The following is a 20,677-nucleotide window of genomic DNA, read 5'->3' as shown; positions in this document are numbered from 1 at the left end:
TAACCGGAAGTATCAAAGCTACAACCTTCAAATACATCAATTTCTAGACCCCCCATTACCAGATCACAGTTCGGAAAGTCTGACATTACCAGGGGGCCCAGACAGCTGCAGCAATTTCAGCCAATTGTTGCTCAACAGTGAGTTAGGTTAGCCGGGCAGGATCAGGCAGTGTGTTATATGATATTTGAATCATGGAAAGTTGGGTTCTTGCTAGCTATGCTTTCTTCAACAGAATGTTTACTCTTCCAACACTGGCATTTTTTCACTTCGCCTCTCGGCCAAGGGCTGTTTGCCGATCTTTCATATAATAAGTTCTGTCTATATTGTTATACTAACCATTTTACTGACTAACTCAATAGAAAATACTTTGGTCATTGGAGTTAGGTGGAATATAAATAGATAATGGTCAGGTCAGAAATGTAGTACCTCAAAACCACTTCCACAAACCCGAGCAGCTCAGATCACTAATTGCCATGAGAACATTACATTTGTCCGCTTGATCAGTACTGAACTTGGTGTTAACTGGCATTTTGTCTGCCATGAACGTGTATATACTCGATTCTTATTGTGCCACATTTATTGGTTATATTTACAGAGTTTAGAGTTAGTATACAGAACAAACTAAAATGCACTTAAGTAAAAAAATGCTCTTTTCTAATTCTTGGATAAAGTTCGTGCTTTTTCTACTTACCATCAAGTACATTTTTTCTTCAACATAAATGTATTGGTACCACTGGAAAGGTTACAATCGTCTTTCAACAGTATTTTATGACGCTGGGTTTTACTGTCGTTCTGTGTAAAATTAAAATAAAATGGATTTAGTGACGTCTGCAAAGATTTTATAATACAATACACATTTCCAGAACTACGTTAAAAAAAAATCTATAGAAACAGAAAACTACTAATAATGAATCCGAATCAATACTGCAAATGTTGTAAGGCTCTTGGTAATGCATTTACAACGAAAACTTGTATGGGATGTTGAGCTGTAAAATGCCTGCAGAAGAAATAACTTTTGAGGTAATTTATGACTGTTAGAAATCACTTTACGAATTAGGTCATCATTACATTTTAGAAAAAAATACAGTTGGGTACATTAGATCCTATATATTGGCTTGATTTCCATCATGTGGATACAATCCTCTGAAAGCACAGACTATTATCTTACCTTCTTTATCTTGCAACACTATAGAACAGTATTAACAAGAGCAAGTGGGAATTTTTAGAGAACATTAAAAGAAAACCTACACAATAAATCCCACCACTTTAGAACCATTTGTTGTTTTGGTGAGCGGCAGTTGGAGGTCTGACTTTGTGTACGTATGCTGCAGCTCTCCAGCTGTCCCTGCATCTAACACTATTATGCAACACAAATTATTTGCAATTGTAGAAAGGGAAAAACTTAGCGATTGAAGAACACCTAAAAGCGGATGAAAAGACAACCCTGAACATTCAAGTATTCGTGTACTTGTAACAGAGAAGACCAATGGCCTAGATGCACTTCAATGTCTGTAAGACTTCAAAAAGAGAAATTATAATATATATGTATGACACGCTGACAAACAGGTCAGCAAGCAAGCCCTCTGTTGGAATATATAGTGCATGAGGGTCAAAAATCTTGGAGTGATCTTTGACTTTAAGCTTATTTTATAAGATCAAATAACAAGATCAAATAAATCACTTGACCTCATCCTGTTTGTAGCTTTTGAAAACGTTAAAAACAAATTTGCCATTTATTCCCATCAATCTTCAAGTCACAGTTGTCGTCTCCCTGGTGCTTTCACGCCTTGATTACTGTAATGCTATCTATTTAGCCGCCCAACAGAGCGAGGTAAAAAACTTCAGAGGATGCAATTTGCAGAGTTTGGCTGTTGAAAAATCTCAAAAAATAGGATCCTGCTCAAAGTGGAATTAAAGAACTCCATTGGATGCTGATTAAGAGTAGAACTGCCTTCTAAGCACTGTGTGACACGAATCCCTTCATGGAACTGGCACGGAATATTTCCAGAATAAAATGAGATGGTATTCTCCTAATAGATGTTTGCACACAGCTCTGTCTAGGGCTACGGTAGCGCCTAGGATTCATAAAGCTTCTTGGGGAGGTAGACGTTTCATACATGCCACGGCTATACTGTGGAATTAACTGCCACTGAACCTCATGTCTCAGGCAAACTTGGTTCGTTTTAGAAAACAGCTAAAAAACAGGCTTTTCTCCTTCTCTTGCTCATATTTTCCTTGCTAATCTTTTCTTTCTGTTTTTTGCTTGGCAGACTCTTGCACTTCTGCCTCTAGCGCCAAGATGCCCTCTGGGTAATCATTGCACTTTATAAAATGTAATCTAATCTAATCAAGTGCTGGAACAATGAAATGTATACTGACTCAAACGCATTTGTTGAGCTTGACTTGGAAAAATACATGCAAAACACAACTACAAAAGGCTAATAAGAAATTAGAGACGGTCTTCAGAAAGGGCATTATGAAATTTGAGTAAATTGTACTCGTGATGAATAATCCTTAAAGCTGGCTCCTCCTCTTGAAAGATTATTACTCACAAGCGAAGGGTCCTGGACATCATAGAGCACTGATTATGTACAAAAAAACATTTAGCAAAATTGCCCAACCCAACTACACATCACTCCTTGCATTGTAATACAGACTAATGGCTGGTGAACACATGGAGTAATGACCAGGTAAAGTCTTGAACCTTTTCAGTGAATCCTTATAAAACAAAATAAAATGAAAAGAGGGCAGAACTCGCTGGCCTACCTCTAGTTTAATTAAATCACAAACATTCTGTTAAAGCACTGCCTCTAGCCGGTGGTTTATATTGGTTACGTCATACAATATTCTAAGAGATACAAAAGCCTAAGAAACAGTACTTTTCTCACAACCTTTTTCTTTTTGAACCTACACAGAGCTGCTCAAGGACCCTTTTTCTGACTTATTTGGCTGTCTACACATACAAATACGTGTCAATCTTTAACAAATTATGTAATTAGTTATTCATTGGGGCAGATTTACAATAAACTAAAGCAGCGCGGTGCAGCAAGTCATTTTGCGGCGCCGCACTGCGATAGCTTGGAAGCACAGGGATGCGACATATTTACAACAATATATTGCACCTCTGTGCTTCCCCCTGCGCTGGTGCACAAACTGCTGCCATGCGCCGACGCAGGCACCCTTGCACCATGGTGCAAGGATGCCTGCGTCGTGGAGGAATTGTTTAAGTGCAAGAAGGGAACCCTTCCTGCACATAAACAATCAGAATGCCATTTTACAACTTTTATGTGTGCTGCATTAGCACACATGGAACTTGTAAAACATCTTTATTTAAAGGATTGTTTACGTGCAGGAAGGGACACCAGAGCTGATTTCCTCTTTCTGCGTGTGCTCCAGAATGCGCACCAGACGCATTTCTAGATTTAAGATTTGTTGTAAATCTGGAAATGTGTCTGGTTCCACGGGTGTTGCGTTGGAACACCCACAACACCCATGGAATGCCCCTTTCACGCAAAGTGCTGCGTGTAAAGGGGCCGTATTTACAAGGACAGGAAAAGCCACGCAGGGTGGCTTTTCCTGTCCTTGTAAATATGTAGCAGAAACATGTGCTGGCAGTGCGTCACAAAAAGTGACGCACTGCCAGCACAAGGGCTTTGTAAATCTGCTCCATAGTTTTAAGGTATCCTAGCAGAACACTGTTTGATCATATTTGTATACTTATTCTAGATATGAATTTCATGTGTGTCTATACTGCCTTAAACACCTCGCCCCCACTTTCGTTCAACACATACACTGTGTCAACTTGATTTTGGTCATGTTTCTTCAAGCTTTCTTCCGAAATCGGGGCGAGATGTTTTCCAATTCACTGCAATTACTGATCTTGCTACAACTCTGCAATGGATACCGGCTTTTCATGAACGATGTTTAGGTTTCACTTGGAGGATGAACACCCCAATAAGGCGATTACAGGATTTTGGTTGATGGATTCATGCAGCTGTATACTGATGCATTTGAAGATCATTCTACAGTACGGCTCACGTGGGGACAAGTCATATAACCAATCACTAGGTACTCTTTCCTTACACTTAAGGCACAAGGATGTTTCATGTGCCTATATTTTGTGAAGAAAAAAGCTGGTGAAAGTGGAAAATGCATTTGCTATAAAAATGAATGCAGCACAAATTCAAGCCTCCAAGTGTAAAGTTCAATACATTAGTTTGTTCCCATATCAGTCTTGTAAGTGCTATTCATATCACAACGCCCTAGGCATTAATAACTGAGTAATAAGGAGGCAAGAAACTACCTGTAAACATATATACTAGAGCTCAAATTCCCTTAGTCGCTTTAAAAAAAAAGTTGGAGAACTGGTTCTTTATCACATAGCCTTTCAATCATGAACCTAGCTATTACATTAACACATTGAGAGTGTGTCATACAGAACAAGCTTGGTCAAAAAGTTCATTTATCTATAAACTTTTGTTGAGGCTTCCAGTCCTTTAAGAAAAAGTCCACAAGTAAGCTCTTGTTATTCCATCGTTTAACGTCTGCGATGGGTGAAAAAAGGGAACATGATAACACAATCAACCAGCCTATTTAGATCTTCAAACCTTTGATCTTTTTTCCCTCTAAATATCGACGCTGAGGACCCATTTGGGGTCCAGATGCTGACAGCAATCATCCACTGTGACTGATGAAAAGGTGGAGAAATGAGGTCATTTTCCGTATGAGATAAAATTCAGGCTGCAAGAATGGGTGTGTTCTTAGTATCATTTGTTTTTTTTAAAAACACATTTTATTGACTTTGTAAGGTACCATCTGGGCAGCAGCCCTGCATATAAACATATTGAAACAAAGGATAGTTCAAGAGTACCAGGTTTGTATACAAAATTAGAAACAGGATGCATATATAACAATGAAAACTTTGCGCAGACAATCCCATTACCCGTGTATTTTAGTAGGTATGTTTGAGTACCCGCCGCAGCTGTGATAAGAACCTGAGTGTGGCGTATTGTGGTCAAGGACGTATGGAGAGGTTCCCACATCAGGTAGTATCATCTTTTGAAGATAAAAATATATGGTATTTGTCCTCCAACTCTTCGAGCAGAAGTGTTGAAGCCTACAATAAAAGTGCAAAGAGGGTTGGGACCACATTATTTCACAAGCTATGCTCATAGGTGACGGATGAGTCGAAATGGCAGCCAAATCTTTTGAATGGCCCATTATAAGCCCCTTCCCCTCATTAAATGTAAAATGGCAAGGCTGAAGAGACATTTGCTATTAAGTGATCAACATGTACCCCAGTTCACACAAGTACAGTGGCTTGCTGGAAGGGTGCCTAACAGAGCACCTTGATAACCTTTGGACAAAGACATTGGAACTCTGACCTCGGGAATTCTGATGTTTTTCTTCAGTCACCAAACATGGTGTAGGGTTCAAATGCTCGGTTGCAGAACTGCCTCTCCCTCCTGATGGAGGCGGATCTGCCGTACCCAGCTCGCGGATATCAGAATGATTTCGGTCCCATGCTGTTCAATTTTAAATATGGTTCTTATATGGACAGTAAATGGTGGACATGCAGTGATGAGTCCAGATCATCATCTGTCCTCACCTAAAAGTACTAATACACAGTTACCCCTCCCTGCCACAAATTACCTACAGATGGCATTACTAGTGTCCCTAAAGAAAAGAGTGAAAGAGTACTGTATCTCAAAATAGGCCAACAACTGCTTTAAACACTTTAATGTTGGTAGATATATAAGTGGCAAACCAAGACAGAGAGCCTACAACAACTCATCTTATCAGCTCCAACTACTTTCTTTTTTAGTATAGGCAAAACAGGAACTAATTACACTATCATACCAAACGTCTTCCTACCGGATCGGTTACATAATTTGCAGGTGTACATCGTATATCACTCTCCTGTCTCTTTTGACCTGTTCTTTTGTGTTACGTGCATTTCAGCAGGGATGTGGAATTCCTATTGCCCAACACCCAGCGCACATTGTTTAAAGTCAAGGACATGATGTTATTTTGTCCTTTGGACAAGTAGGCCAACTCCCTGCATCACAAACCCATCGGCTGCCAGTTCAGGGTACCACCATAAGGATCTGTGAAAGAGCAGTTGAGGAAAGATTTGTATCCATATGTTCATGCTCTTCAACTTCTATTCATGTTCAACAGTGATAAGTCTTTATTAAGAGGGTGAGCGCTCTAAGGAAATGATGTGAACTCTGCTTGTACTACTGATAGTGGTTCCAGTATATATAAAAAAAGAAATAACAAATGTGAACACATTTGAAAAGTTCATCAAATTTAAAGCGATCTATAATGCTCTGTGAGTAAATGAAAACATCCTCGCAGAAGCCTGAAAGCAAGACTGATGATTCTTTCCTCTAAAAATAAAATGTAAACAAAAAATAGCAAATAGAAGAAAAACGTTTTGCTAAACCATGCAATTTTAGGCACCATTGTTTTGAGGCATCCTTTAGTAAAATGTGTTTGATACATGCTAGTAATGCCCAAAAGTATTCTTAATGGAAAATTATTGTAAAACCAGTTTTGCTAAATTATGGGAAACATGAAAATAAAGAAGCATTAATAAAGATAATCAGTCTGGCGGTAGTTGGCAGCCTTTTGGTTTTGTCAGTGTATGCTTTGACATATGTTTTGTAAAACGGTATTCTTGTGGGAGCTGCAGGGTCCTCAACAATGCAACAAACATTCTTTAAAAGCAAGGTTTTTTCTGGCTTCATAATGCACACATTGCCACAGTAATACCCCTGGATGGGGGAGATATATATCTATAGATATCTATATAGATATATATGAATCATTTGAGATGTCATCAGTGATGTCACTGACCAGGTCATGAGTGATGTAATATGTGAGTTCATAAGCAGTGCATGGCAGAGGCATGAATTATAGTTAGCTCAGCTAACTAGAACTGATCAATTTCTCTGGTCTTGTACGAGTGAACCTTAAGCCTAACAATAATATCCCTGTAACCTTTGGTTATTTCAGTGAATTTCCAAGGTTTTTTAAATGCTCAATTCTAACTATAACAACCCTGTATCCTTTTGTATTTTTCCAGTGAATTTCTAAGGTTTTTCAGATTTTATTTCCCAAATATAACGGCCATGTAACCCTCCTCCTCAAGCCTTAATAAGCCCCAAGCACCTCATGCCCCGCAGCTGTAGAACATATTAAAAGGGAGAGGGCCCAGGGGAGCGCCCTCCCTGAGCCTTAAAAGACCCCGGAGACACCATCCTCCAAGGGTAGCTCACAGAATGAGATTCGCTCTGAATTTCACAAAAAAGGAGGGGGGCTGCATGCCCCCCACCCCTGAGCCTTAAATGACCCTGGGGACCCCCACCACTGTGTCCGGCTCCCCAACTGTGTCCCAGAAAACCACCTCTCGGAAACAGTTTCCAAAACACATGTATGCTACCGTCTGGAGGGAGCACGTTTAAATCTGCCGCCAGGTGGAAGCAAACATGCCTTCCCTGCCTGCAGGAGCATGGGCGTCTTGCTCCAGCTGACCGGGAGCAAGCATTGACAGAGGCTCCCAGGAATGCTCCTGCGTATGGAGGAAGATGGCTGGGGCCGCGGAGCTCCCTCTGCGTCCCCCAAAATAACCGTTTGGTGGGTGTCCTGGGTAAAGAAACAAGGCCCCGAAGGGAAGGGGTCCCTGGGCCTATTAAGGCTCGGGCACCAAAATAACTGTTTGGTGGGTGTCCTGGGTAAAGAAACAAGGACCTGATGGGAAGGGGTCCCTGGGGCCTATTAAGGCTCGGGCACCAAAATAACTGTTTGGTGGGTGTCCTGGGTAAATAAATAAGGACTTGAGGGGAAGGGGTCCCTGGGGCCTAGTAAGGCTCGGGGCACGTGGCTCCCCCACACCTTTTTAATGACGTTTTGCTCCAGGGGATGGGTGTTGGCTCAGAGGGAGCCGTGCACCCACCTCCCGCTTAAAGCTCCCAGGAGTAGGGGTCCACAGGGCCCCTTGTGGCTCCTGAGGGGAGCCACACCGCTCCTCTTTACAAAGATCTTCCGGCCCCGGGGATGCCCCCACCCCTAGGCCCAAAGGGGCTTGGGGATAGGGGTTGTGCTAATGAGTTGTACTTCCAGTTCCGGTATGTAGATTTGCGAAAAGGTGGAAAAATCCCGGCATTGCTAGACTGCTAACCCGCTATAATTCCTTGCTTAGCAGAGGTGCTATTTTCTGAGCTCTGATTCAACGAGAATGCTGCCATAATTTGCCACCTCACTGCATGGAAGGGACAAGAGGACTTATTATAATTTTATTCTATCATTTATTTTCACAGGTCAAGTAAATATATTAGGCATTCCGTTCCATGGACAAACATTTTTTGTAGTAAAATGTCACACACCTTGTACAGATATTCTTCATCATACAATAGTATCTTGTTGGCGATCCCTAGTGTGGCGCATAAGCCACTCACTTCATCTTCAGATGCCTATTTTAATGGCCAGCTTTTCTACCGTATATCCTCAATGCTTTCGACAACCCAAGATAGTTCTCAATCGAATTACAACTGAGGAGCATTAAGCTCTCGTGTCTTACCTACATAAATATTTAGATTAAGAAGTAAGACATAGATGAAGGGTAAATTCTCGCCTCTCTGTTCAACTTTGAGTAACCTTCAAGGCGGTGCAATTTGCACACGGCAAAGCCTCATGAATCCAAATGAAGTCATGAAGCTGCAGAAAGTGACCTTTTCAGACAATATATTAACCGAGATCTATTCCTGTGTGGGAGCCACTACAGAGCACAGAAACATTTTAATAACACAAGCAGACAACGCAAAGCTGCCTACTGGTTAATTACTAAACTTTCCATAAACCGGAGTTACTTAGAATACAGAAAATAAGGAAATCTAATAAGGAAAATAAATGCTGATTTTACAAGCAATACATAAGAAAACTCTTATCAGCAGAAAAACATTCCAGGATTGTCAGCGTTCCGGCTCCTTCGCCAGCCCTCGTCTAAAGATGAAAGCGGGTTTCTAGTGCCAGCCTACAGGAGGAAGGCTTAACAGGAGCGAAGCAAAACAAGCACACTGTATACTGTTTTGTAGCGTTCATACAGCGCTTCGGGCTCCCGACAGCTCCTCCTCATTAACAAAAAGTCAAAGTCACTTTTTGTAAGCAGACTACGACCCCGCATCCGACAGCATAAGCTATACAAATGGAGTTAGTTACCTCTGCCGAGGGAAGACGAACCCAGACCAGGAGGCGAGAGCACGGAGCATCCACAAAGCTCCTGTTTCCGCGGCAAAGCGCTAGCTGGCCCAGTTCCTTCCTGCAAACTGCAGCTGAAACAGGAGATTTGTGCATGTGTCTAGCAAGAATATCGAGTAACAGAGGGCACCATCCTACCGAAGGACGAAAACAATGCAAGCAGCACCGCCAGGGCCAGACTGGCCTCAATGCGTCAACGGAGCAGCAGCTACTGCCCTCTATCAAAGCCGGAAAATGATAACATGGGGTACGCGCAGCTCATTAAGCGACCACTAGAAAGCCCTCGTAAGCCAAAATTGTACTGTCCCATTCTGCCCGGGTTCGGTTTTACTGCACAGTGCTTTACTACAAGCAGACACGAGTCCCCTGACAGGTTATTCCTAACAGAGCCTTGGAGTCTGCCAGTACAGGGGGGCAACAAAACCCCATTTTCATCCTCGGGCTCCCTACAGACCCTACTATGCGGCCCCTTGGGAAATGTTTGCGAGTATCTATAATCTAAAGTGTACATACAGCCGCAGAGTCGGTTGACAGCTGGTGGCGGCTCAATTCTAGTTTATGAGCAAAGGCCTTTGCACTTTTTTCCCCAGGTGGAAGAAAGCGGCTCACCAGGCCTTTGAGTCTTTGCATCTTTAGGCCTCTGGTGAAAAGATGGGAGAAAAAAGAGAGGGAGAGAGGGAGAGAGGGAGAGAGGGAGAGAAGGGGAGAGGGGGAGAGCGAGAGAGGGGGAGAGGGAGAGAGAGAGAGAATGTGTCATACTATACACATGCAATGAGAGTCAGGGTTCATCTGCAAGATGAATGGTAAGGTAAGGCAGGCTCAGTGCTTGAACGGAATGTGGTTTCCCTGCTAGTTGTCTCTGTCCCCAAGCTGCAGGCCCACACTGCCTGGGTTTAATATAGATCCTTACCGTAAAAAAAGACGGGCAGAAAATGTGCCCACAAAAACTTTTCTGGACTGAAAAGCCCAAATTAGCTTGCCAACAGCTTCCTGCCACTGCGCTCATGTTTGATAAAACAGGCCTTGGTTAACCAAAGGAGTAAATGTGCTTGATCCAATTACAGTGCAAGGACTATGACGACCTGAGTCACCAGAGGTCTTGAACGTGCACAGTTGTTAAGATGATCAGATCGCTCAATATATAACAAACAGGATGTTTGAGTCGATGTTTCGGTCTCTCAACGGCCACAAGGGTCCACTAGATCATCTTCAGGACGGTGTGTTGCACCAAAAAACTCTCCAGAGTCAACAGTCTCATGAATAAATCCGAATGCCATCATTCAAACAATAGTATCGTCAGAAATGTATCTGTAATTAGCAAAGATAACAGTATGTAGCAGGAGTTGGACTGTTTGTCGAGCCATGTGGTGTTTGATTCCTGCCACATACTGTTATCTCTGCTAAATACAGATACATTTCTGACGATACTATTGGTCGAATTATGGCATTCGGATTTATTTATGAGGCAGTTGACTCTGGAGAGATTTTTGGTGCAACACACCGTCCTGAAGATGGTCTAGTGGACCCTTGTGGCCGTTGAGAGACCGAAATGTCGACGCAAACATCCGGTTTGTTATATATTGAGCGATCTGATGATATTAACAACTTATGCAAATGTCTAATTACTGTTAATGTATTGTTCCAGTGATGTACAAACTATACAAAGCATTTAACAAAAGAGTTTCACAACGCTACTATTAGTGTATAACGGATGTAGTAGTGTTTTTTGTTGCCGTACATGAAAATTGAGATGAATGTATTAGCATGTTTTTAAAGGATCTTTTGTATGACTATTGTGTTTAATTGACAATATAAAAAGTGATATTACATACCTTTGATGAAAATTACCCTGACAGATGATCAATCTGTTCACTTTTGTGGCAAAGTTGAATATTGGATCTAACATGTAAATGAATCCTTAAGGAACATTATTTAATTGTTATTGATGATACCCAGTTCCTTGGGGAATATTGGGTTGCCCTATTTCTGATATAGTTACAAAAAAAAGTCAGACACTGTAACAGAAGAGAAAGGTGGGTACTGCCAAGCGTTTTGTTTTATTCATGCTAACCCATTTTTCTGATGGCGTACTACATACAACTGTCTCACATTACACAGGGCTATGTTTACTCGCACTATACACTAGTAAGGGAATACATGGACTCTTTGCTCACTTTACCTGTATCTTTTGTCCATCAACCTTGAAAATATGAGACGTTCTGATGTTCACAAATTCAGCACCAGATGAACTTTTGCGTACGTTTATGGATATTGATAAAAATAATAATTTGAAATAGTGTAACAAAAAGCAGGAATGTACGTGGAGATTCAATTTCCAGACAAGAAGACAGAAAGATGTACTTCTGAGTGAGCAACTTTGATCTCTCCAATGACCATCGAGTGGACAATCAGCTCTTTGTGGGGTTCACATGAGCAAATAAGGGTGAAGCAGTGAAGAAAAGAACCATTTCAAGGTGGTTTGTTCTTTGCATCGAAATCGGCTACGCGCTGGCAAGAAGAAGTCCAAAGAGCTTGATGGATTACTCCACTAAGGCTGCTACCAATGCACTGACACATGCAGTGCCTATTTTGGACATCTGTCATGTTAAAACGTGGGTGCTAGTTCATATGTTCACAAAGCACTACTACCTTGATAGCCAGGTCGTTCAGGGGGGACATTTTGACTCTTTAGTCCTGCAGGACTATTGTCTGAGTCATTCCACAGACCCACTACCTTGGGAGGTATTGCTCTGGTAAATAGTCACAAGGTGACTTTATGCAGTAAAGAAGACGGTGCAGGTAGAAAGTGTGAAGTAGCTAAATATCACTCAAAGGATCAGAAGGGCCATGGACGTGTCACAAAACAGTACAAACACACAAAGGAATTACCGTAGTAAATAAAGGATGGAAGATAGCTACATAGCCTGATTTAATTAAATCAACTTTGGAGACCTGGAAGTGAAATCTTTTATTCGGAAAAATCGTTTGTCCCTTGAAGTTATATGCTTGTTGAAAGTAGCTTCAGGTCTTAGAATCAGTGTTTGGAGGTGTCAAACGAATTTGCATCGACATAGATACTGCCTGAAAGCTGACCTCAGGTTTTTTTATATATCCAAAAATGCAACTTACTTTACTACCTTTGACAGGGTATTTTATCTGAAGTAATTTCAAGTTTGCTAAATAATTTCAAGTGTACATCTTTTCTGCTGATCGTCATCAAAGTGAACAACTTGGCCAGTTTTCACAGAGCTGGCACGACAACACAGAAGAAGCAAACCTTTATGCTGAAATGGCATGAACGCCGTCGCCGCTGGCAAAGGACATCTGCCTACCGACCAATCTCTAGTCTTAGATTTTAATGGCACTTCACCATAAAGAACCACTGAGGCAATGCTCTGCCATTACATTATTGCTGCCATGTTTGGAAAGTGTTCCACAACCTATTTTTTTATTCTTTGGTACAGTTGTGCTTACGGTCCCCGGTCTCGGTAGATTCCAGATCTACATTAGCTTAAGAGTTTCTCTGGGTGTACAAACGTGAGGTGTGCCTAGCTTTATCCCTACTTTAAAAGCAATACCCAATAGATTTGTCAAAATATTGATTTAATAAGAAAATTAGATTTGTGGCCTATTGGTCTTCAATTTTACTGGGATGTGTTCGCTCTCAGCTCCTGTAAAATCAAATTTAAACACTAATATTTGGTTTTGTCTTAAAGCCAAAGATTAGATCACTCACTGAATGTTTTTTGGCCAGCACACAGCACAGAAACTGCTCTCCTAAGCACCGCGGATATGGCCAATTCCCAGGCACTGATCCTTCTCGATCTAACTGCTAACTTTGATATGGTCTCCCACGCAATCCTATTACACCACCTCAGTGATTTGGGGGTGTGGGGCAAACCCTTGACCTGGTTTACCTCCTTTTTAAAGGATCGGTCTTTCCTAGCAATCTCCCCTCCTTTCACTTCCTCCCATACAGCGCTAGCACACAGTGTCCCCCAGGGCTTGGCGCTAAGCCAATCTTTTTAATATCTACGTCAGACCTTTAGCTTGCGTAGTAAAATTATTTGGAATTTGATTGGTGTTGTGCGCCAATGATACGTTAATCATTTCCTTGTCCTCAGAGTACGCCAATGACCGTGAATATTTTAAAAATTGTCTTACAGCTGACACAAGCTGGATGCATGAAAACTGCTTAAAACTCAATGCCAGCAAGAATGAGATCCTTCGGTCGAGCATGCACACCCACCCTGTGTGGAGACCATTAGTGGCCAGAAGTGCTAGGACCTAATCCCCAAACCTAAGTCGGTTATTAAAAACCTCGGTGTATGGGTGGATGACTCACTATCCTTTGAAACCCAGGTAAAACCCTAGCAGGCCACAGTTTTGGCATCCTAAGAAGCCTTAAATCCATCATGGGAGTCCTCACTTAAAAAGTTCACCAACTTGATTGTTCAATCTATTGTCATTTCACGCCTGGATTATTGCAACAGTCTCTAGCTGGGCGCCAAAAGATTGGTTATGAACAGACTATAGGCCATCCAAAATGCTGCTGCCAGGCTTCTTTTCTCCCTCCCAAAATTCTTTTCGGCCTCTCAGCTCCTAATCAAGATTCACTGGCTTCCTGTTGAGAAGTACAAGGTTTAAAGCGCTCTGCATCTCACATAATATCCTCTATAAACAAGGAGTGCCAAGTCTTGCTGCTCTGATGCAATCATATTCTCCCACGAGAGCCCCACGCTCAGCAGGCTTGAATCTGGCCTCTGTACCCCACCACAGAAGATCCAGAATGGGAGGTCGTTCTTCTCATGTCCTAGCCCCAACCCTAGGGAACTCTTTGCCGTCTTCGTTGAGAAAGACTCAAAAACATTTGCGCTTTTGGAAGCAACTAAAGAACTGGTTGTTCTCCTAACCATAGCCTACTTTTACCTCTGCGGTCGTCATACCTGTGACGAGCATCGGGAAGCCACCTTCTGGGGGCATCCGTGTGCTTTACAATTCTTCTTAACGTAACATAACACCTGCAATAGGAAACCAATACTAGTGGAAAATTATTTTAAACACAAATACAACCATGTGAAATGCAGAAAGCCTTTCTACAGACAGAGCTTAAGTAAAATGTGCTCTCCTCGGCACCCACCCACACAGTCACCAGTTCAGTTACCCACTGTGCATGTGAATCATCCCTTCTGTCACAGTTCAAAATGTTGTGCTGGAGATTTTCAGCCACTGACTAATAGATACAAAGCCTTTGGAGGCAGAAGAGATTATAAAGTGAAGTCACTGAACATAGCGCGCAAGGGTGTGTCACACACAACAAGATACGGGCTATGGACTCGGAGGCTTGCTGAAGGAGGGCGTGCATGCTTGGAATGCAGTAATGCATTTCCGCAAGACATCAAGGCCTTCAGAAGGGCGAACTAATTTAGAAGGGCTTTGAGTGGATTCTTTGTACCGCGGCAGTCTTGCTAGACACAGCCGTTTGGTCTTAAAGGAAACAATGTTAAGTGGAATCTGTTTTCAGCATAAGTCAATTATTTGTCTCCAAGTTTATTTCAGTTTAAAAATCCGTGTTAAGAAATCAATGTAGAGTGGTCGCAGCTGGTAAACTATATGCGCCTTGGAGTTTCTAGATTAAAGGGACACCAAAGCTCACCAACATAAACAGAGTAGCAAGTACAGAGCAGTCATAGACCTTGATATTAAACAAACAGTTAAATATTTAACACGTGGCGAGGGAGAAAATTATATTTAATTCTACAGGAGAAACAGAAACACACTTCAGACACCTGCTGTAAACACTGGTATTAGGAGACCGCAGGATGCGTCAAGGTATGCCAAGATTAGTATTGGAGGTTAATAATAAAACGGGTGTAGGTAAACCAACAACCCACATCCAACCTCTCCTAATCCCACAGATTCCATCCAGCCCCCGACCCCTGTTCACTCTCCCTTCATTGACCAAAGTCAGTCTTGGCCCCTGACAAAAACCTTAAACTTTTTCAGCTCTATACACAACAACTGAACAGAATGGAGCAGAAAATTAACTCCCTTACTGCCGATTTCCTTTACTTACAACAAGACCTCTTCAACAGGACCAAACCACAGTGCTCCCTCTCCCCGGGTAGGTTGCTTCCTACCACACTCAATTCCTGTCCCATGGCTCCACAGAACACCCCTTGAACCTCCAGTCCATCAGCGAGTCTTGCACTACGTCCTAACCTTGATCGCCAACCCTTTTCGATACCGAAACCTGATGAGATCACCGACGCTGACCTCGCTTTAAGCCAGAAGTCAACCCCTCTCCCCATCCCTGTTATTATTGGCACAAACAGAACCTGAAAAACTGTACACTTGCCTAGACCTCCTGCTCAATACCCCTCCATCCACCTAACTCCCCCCATCACCGTGGCTCCCAGCCCTCTCTTTTGCATGCACCTAAACTGCAGATCAGCTGTTCGACACGCCACAGACATTGCTGAAGCTCTACTTGCTGAAGAAATTGGCATCACTTTCTTCACAGAATCCTGGCTCAATGTCCACTCCACCCCCATTCTTGACATTCTAACACCTCCAGGGTACAACATCATCAGACAAGACAGGCCGATCAAAACTGGGGGGGTGGGGACTAGCCATCATTCACAAAGCGGTAATACAGATTACCAAACTTAAACCTGCAGAATACCTTTCGTTTGAATACCTGGGTGTCGAACTCACTGCCAAGGGCACCTCTCCCATCAAATTAAACACCATCGATCATCCTCCTGGTGAGCGTAACCATTTCCCCGAAGAACTAACAGACCTAATAAAACGATTCTCCATGACTGACACTAAGGACGTGTTCCTGGGTGACCTCAATATCCACTGGAACAACCCTGAAGACTCCACTGTCCAGAACCTATCCAACCTACTTGAAATATATAACCTCAAACAACTCTGCAATGAACCAACTCACACCAAAAGGTACAACACTGGACGCTATCATTACCAACAATGAACTGGTCTCTTTGAAAGTGATTTCTCCCATTGACTGGTCCGACCACCACCTCATTCTGTTCAAGATTGACGCACTGGTCAGCCACCAACCTATTTGTGATGACAAACCTAAACACTGGACCAGAAACATCAAAGAAGTCCCCTTATACGAACTTGAATCCAGGATTTATTCCCATCTTCAACTCCAACCTACATCATGGACAGCCGATGACCTCACTACACACTTTAACTCAAAAATGACAGAGGTTTTAGACCAAGTAGCTCCACTCAAACTCAAACTCAAACAATTGAGGCGAACCAAATCTAAACCCTGGTTTAACGTGGATCTGAATGATGAAAGGCATCAATTCAGACAAACGGAAAGGGCATGGAGACTTAATACCTCGACCTTGCATCGACCTTGCACCTAGCGCAACTTAGATCTGCTCGGCAGGCATACAAAAAACACATCTTCAGTGAATAGGCGCCTTTCTTCTGCAGCCAACTTGATCTGGCGAAAAACAGACCGAGAGAACTCTTCAACATTGTCAAAAGCCAAACAAACTGCACTCCCTCTCAAGAAATCAAAGCCACCAAAGAGCGATGTGAAGAAATTGCAACATTCTTCTCTAATAAAGTCTCAAAAATTGAGCAATCCTTCATCCAAACGGCTAACATTCCTTCACCCTTAACCTGCCCCCCTTTAACCACCCTCAACCATTCAGAAAGAGATACTACCAAGGACAAGCAGGTCTGCCTCCAGCTAAAAAACAATGCGCATTGGTCCGACTTTGAGCTAATGTTGGAAAATGAGGTCTTCAGTATAATCTCCAACCTTAAACCTTCCTCTCACACTATGGACACCCTCCCATCCACAATTATAAAAGAACTCAACCACACCATTTCCCCTTTCTGGACAAAAATCATCAACGCCTCTCTCTCCTCAGGCTGTGTCCCAGATTCCCTTCAACTTGGACAAATCACACCCATTCTCAAGAAACCTGGGGCCGACCCTAATGGTCTTAACAACCTCAGACCCATATACAACCTCCCATTCCTTGCTAAAACAAATGGAGAAATGCGTTCTCAACCAACTCAACAAAACACATTGACGAGTTCAACCTCCTCGACACCTTTCAATCAGGATTCAGGAAAGGATGTAGCACGGAAACAGCTATGCTCACCGTCTCGGACGATATTCACAAGGCCTTAGATGAAGGTGCTGCCTGCCTACTCATCCTTATTGACCTATCTGCGGCATTCGACACAGTAAATCATCAAGCTCTTCTGGAGACCTTATCGAAGCGCTCCGACATTAATGGCACAGTACTAAAATGGTTAACCTCCTTCCTACAACAACGCTCGCAACAAATTAAAATCAACTCCTGTCTCTCGAAGCCAACAAAAGTTACGCTTGGGGTCCAGCAGGCTCAATCCTCTCCCCGTCCCTCTTTAATCTCTTCATGGAGCCCCTCACAATCATCTTGAAAAAAGCGGGAGTGAATTACCACCTTGAGGCTGATAACACCAAAATCTATTTCAAGATCAAGTCACACAGCGACATCCGACACCTCAATATCACTCTAATTGAGATCCAAACTTGGTTCAACGCCAACCACTTAAAACTCAACCCAGATAAAACAGAACTAATCCTATTCTCTCCAAAAAGCAACCACCAACCAATCCAAGAGTGGTTCAAGAATCTGGTTGCCTTAAACTGCCCCCTTGTCCTATCCGACTCAGTTGAGTCTCTAGGCATCACCCTTTAAAAGAACTTATCAATGGAGGCCCACATCGAAAACTTTGCAAAAAGTGTTCTTTTCTCTCTAAAACACCTCATGAAATTGAAACCTTTTCTTCCCCCTGATGAACTCAAGACAGTAGTCCAATCCCTAGTTCTCTCTAAAATCGACTACGGGAACGCCATACTAAAAGGGACTCCTAAGGCTCACCTAGCCCCTCTAGGGCAGTGCTGAACATAGCCGCTCGACTAATATCTGGAGTAAAAAGATTTGATCACATCACACCGGCTCTCAACTCCCTCAACTGGCTTCCCATAGAAGGGAGGCGTATTCACAAGCTGGCCTGCATCACACACAAAACCCTTCACTCTCGGACCCCAACTACCTGAACAAAAAACTGGTAAGAGCAGGTCAATCCAGAACACTGAGAAGCTGCAACTCACTCCTCCTTATTCCTCCGAAACTGAAAAAGGAAACCACCCAATACCAATCGTTTTCTGGCAACGCGCCCAGGATGTGGAATGCTCTCCCTAGAGTCCTCAGATGCAACCCCTTCTTCTCCTGTTTCAAAAGGGACCTGAAACTCCATCTCCTTAACAAATTCTTTCCTGACCAACGTCAACTAACCTAGACCTCAATATCTGAGTTGACACTTCCCTCTCTTGACATTCAAGGATAGTTGGTGACCGGTCTGAGAGAACCACCTTTTTTCTTTATTCTCCTCCCCTCCGATGCACGACGTACTTATCTTTCATGCTGTATTCTTTTTTTCTTGTTATCTCTGGTTTTGCTCCCCTGCCTGCCTACTATGTAATGCAATCTCCTTCTGTGTTTTTTAACTGTGTGTATGTAAAGTGCTCTGATACCTACCGGTCAAGCTAGCGCTATATAAAACTTTTAAATAAAAAATAAAAAAATAACATTACAATATGCACAGTGTGCCAGACACCATAACACGACCAAATCATACCAGTTGGAGGTTAACAATAAATCAGGAATGCACCACGCTAGACTAATAGGTAAAATACATTTTACTTCATGCCTTTGCCTAATTCTTGGCTCCTGGGTTTCCAATATGACAGCCATAAACAAACACCTGCCCCTTAAACAGTAATTACAATTTAACCCCTTGCATGCTGCCGCGATTCTGCGCCTGTGCGGCACATTCCGATCTCGGGTGCGGTCATGACGGCCCCCAGCCGTCATCAGCACACGAGCACTGTAGTGCATGACGGCTGGGGGCCGTCATCAGCATGCAAGGGGTTAATCTTTTTACCCAGGACCTCTAAAGAGATCTGGGTCTCTTATCAGCCCATTGTCTAATCATGAGGATGCAGCGCGCTGATCTCAGGTCTCAACCTATCTTCCAGCTATTGCAATGTAAACAGCGATCAGCTCTGTGACAGGCCTGCCCTGGGCACAGTGCTGGGTCTGCTACCTTGAGTCTCCTCCACCAGGAGCCAAACGCCTTTTATTACCATAAATCAGAGGAGAATATTGAATAGTGTCAATGGCATTTACAAGCTCCTTCGGTGTCTCGTTCCATAGTGACAAGCTGTTTGCCACCGGCAGCACAATACATCTTGCCATGTGAACAATATACACTTTTCCTGTGCATCTTTTAGCATCTCAACACAAGGAGGTATAACCTGACATAATATAAATATCTTGCCAGCCCTTTTGTGTTAATTGTTCCAGTTTCCTTCTGCTTTGGCTACACTGCGAAGAAGCGGTTTCCTCTTCACTAGATTTAGCAGGAAATGACATTGAAATGAAACGAGAAATGAAATTAAATGAAATGTTATTGCTATAGACCTCATCTTAGATCCACAATATAGTAAAATAGTATATACAAGTTTCCAATCCCACTGTATTACAATAAATCATAATATTCTTTATAAGCAAAATTGTTTATTGTTCTTAGTTTATATATCTCTAAAATAGCAGGAGTAACACTTTAAAAAAGTTAAAAACTTTTTAGCAGGACTGATTTACTCTCTGTATGAGGAGCCTTGAATGCCATGCCATTAGTTTCCATAACTTGCCACAGGTGTCGCTTTTAAGTACCAAGTGATTATTCAAAATATTTTTCATGCTCACTCGATGTACTGTATATGCAGTCTTCAGTCTCACTGCACACTGTGCTGGGAGTTCTGTAATGCCTCATGTGAGCTACATACCACAACTACTTCAAGTGCTACTGACAGAAAGCTCTTTGATCGCATCAACCGGTTTTTACCAGATCTTTTTGTCGACTTCTCGGTTAGAAGTATAAATCCCATACTTCAGCACCATAAGACAAACAACCGTCAAATTTTGAGGACCAAATTCGTCAACTTGGGACAACAAAGAGTTTTGCCACGTCTTTTAAAGAATCTCATGACTGTTACCTAGCGATTCTGATTTTAAAACAAAGTCTTGGATATGACTTTTCCAGCTTAAGGTGTTGGCCACTTTTACTCCTAAATATGGACCACCTTAACAAGATGCTAATCCGAAGATCATCAACTTTGTAGTCCTTCACCACGTTCAACTGGACTTGTAAGGCATTTGCCGTGACAGCAATCAGTCAATACTCATCTACATATAGCAAAATAGTTATGGAAATGTGTATGATTCAAGGTACATCTTTAAACGAAAACTATAGTTACTCCTTTACAGAGGTCGTTGGTGTGTAGGCAAAAAACAAAAACCCACAG

At 42.4% G+C, this 20,677-nt stretch overlaps 1 protein-coding gene across 2 annotated transcripts in view; it reads right to left on the bottom strand.

Moving 5' to 3' along the window:
- Window positions 1–20,677, bottom strand: part of RNF19A (ring finger protein 19A, RBR E3 ubiquitin protein ligase) — a 342,060-nt gene that overhangs the window by 276,858 nt on the left and 44,525 nt on the right. For both annotated transcript variants that reach the window (XM_078686950.1, XM_078686951.1), the window contains exon 2: window positions 692–792. The gene's annotated coding sequence lies outside the window, so the exon portion shown is untranslated. The remainder of the gene's footprint in view (window positions 1–691; window positions 793–20,677) is intronic.

This window comes from Lissotriton helveticus, chromosome 4_1 (assembly GCF_964261635.1).
Source record: "Lissotriton helveticus chromosome 4_1, aLisHel1.1, whole genome shotgun sequence".
NCBI classification, from domain to species: Eukaryota; Metazoa; Chordata; class Amphibia; order Caudata; family Salamandridae; genus Lissotriton; species Lissotriton helveticus.
This window is presented reverse-complemented; position numbering and strand designations above follow the sequence as displayed.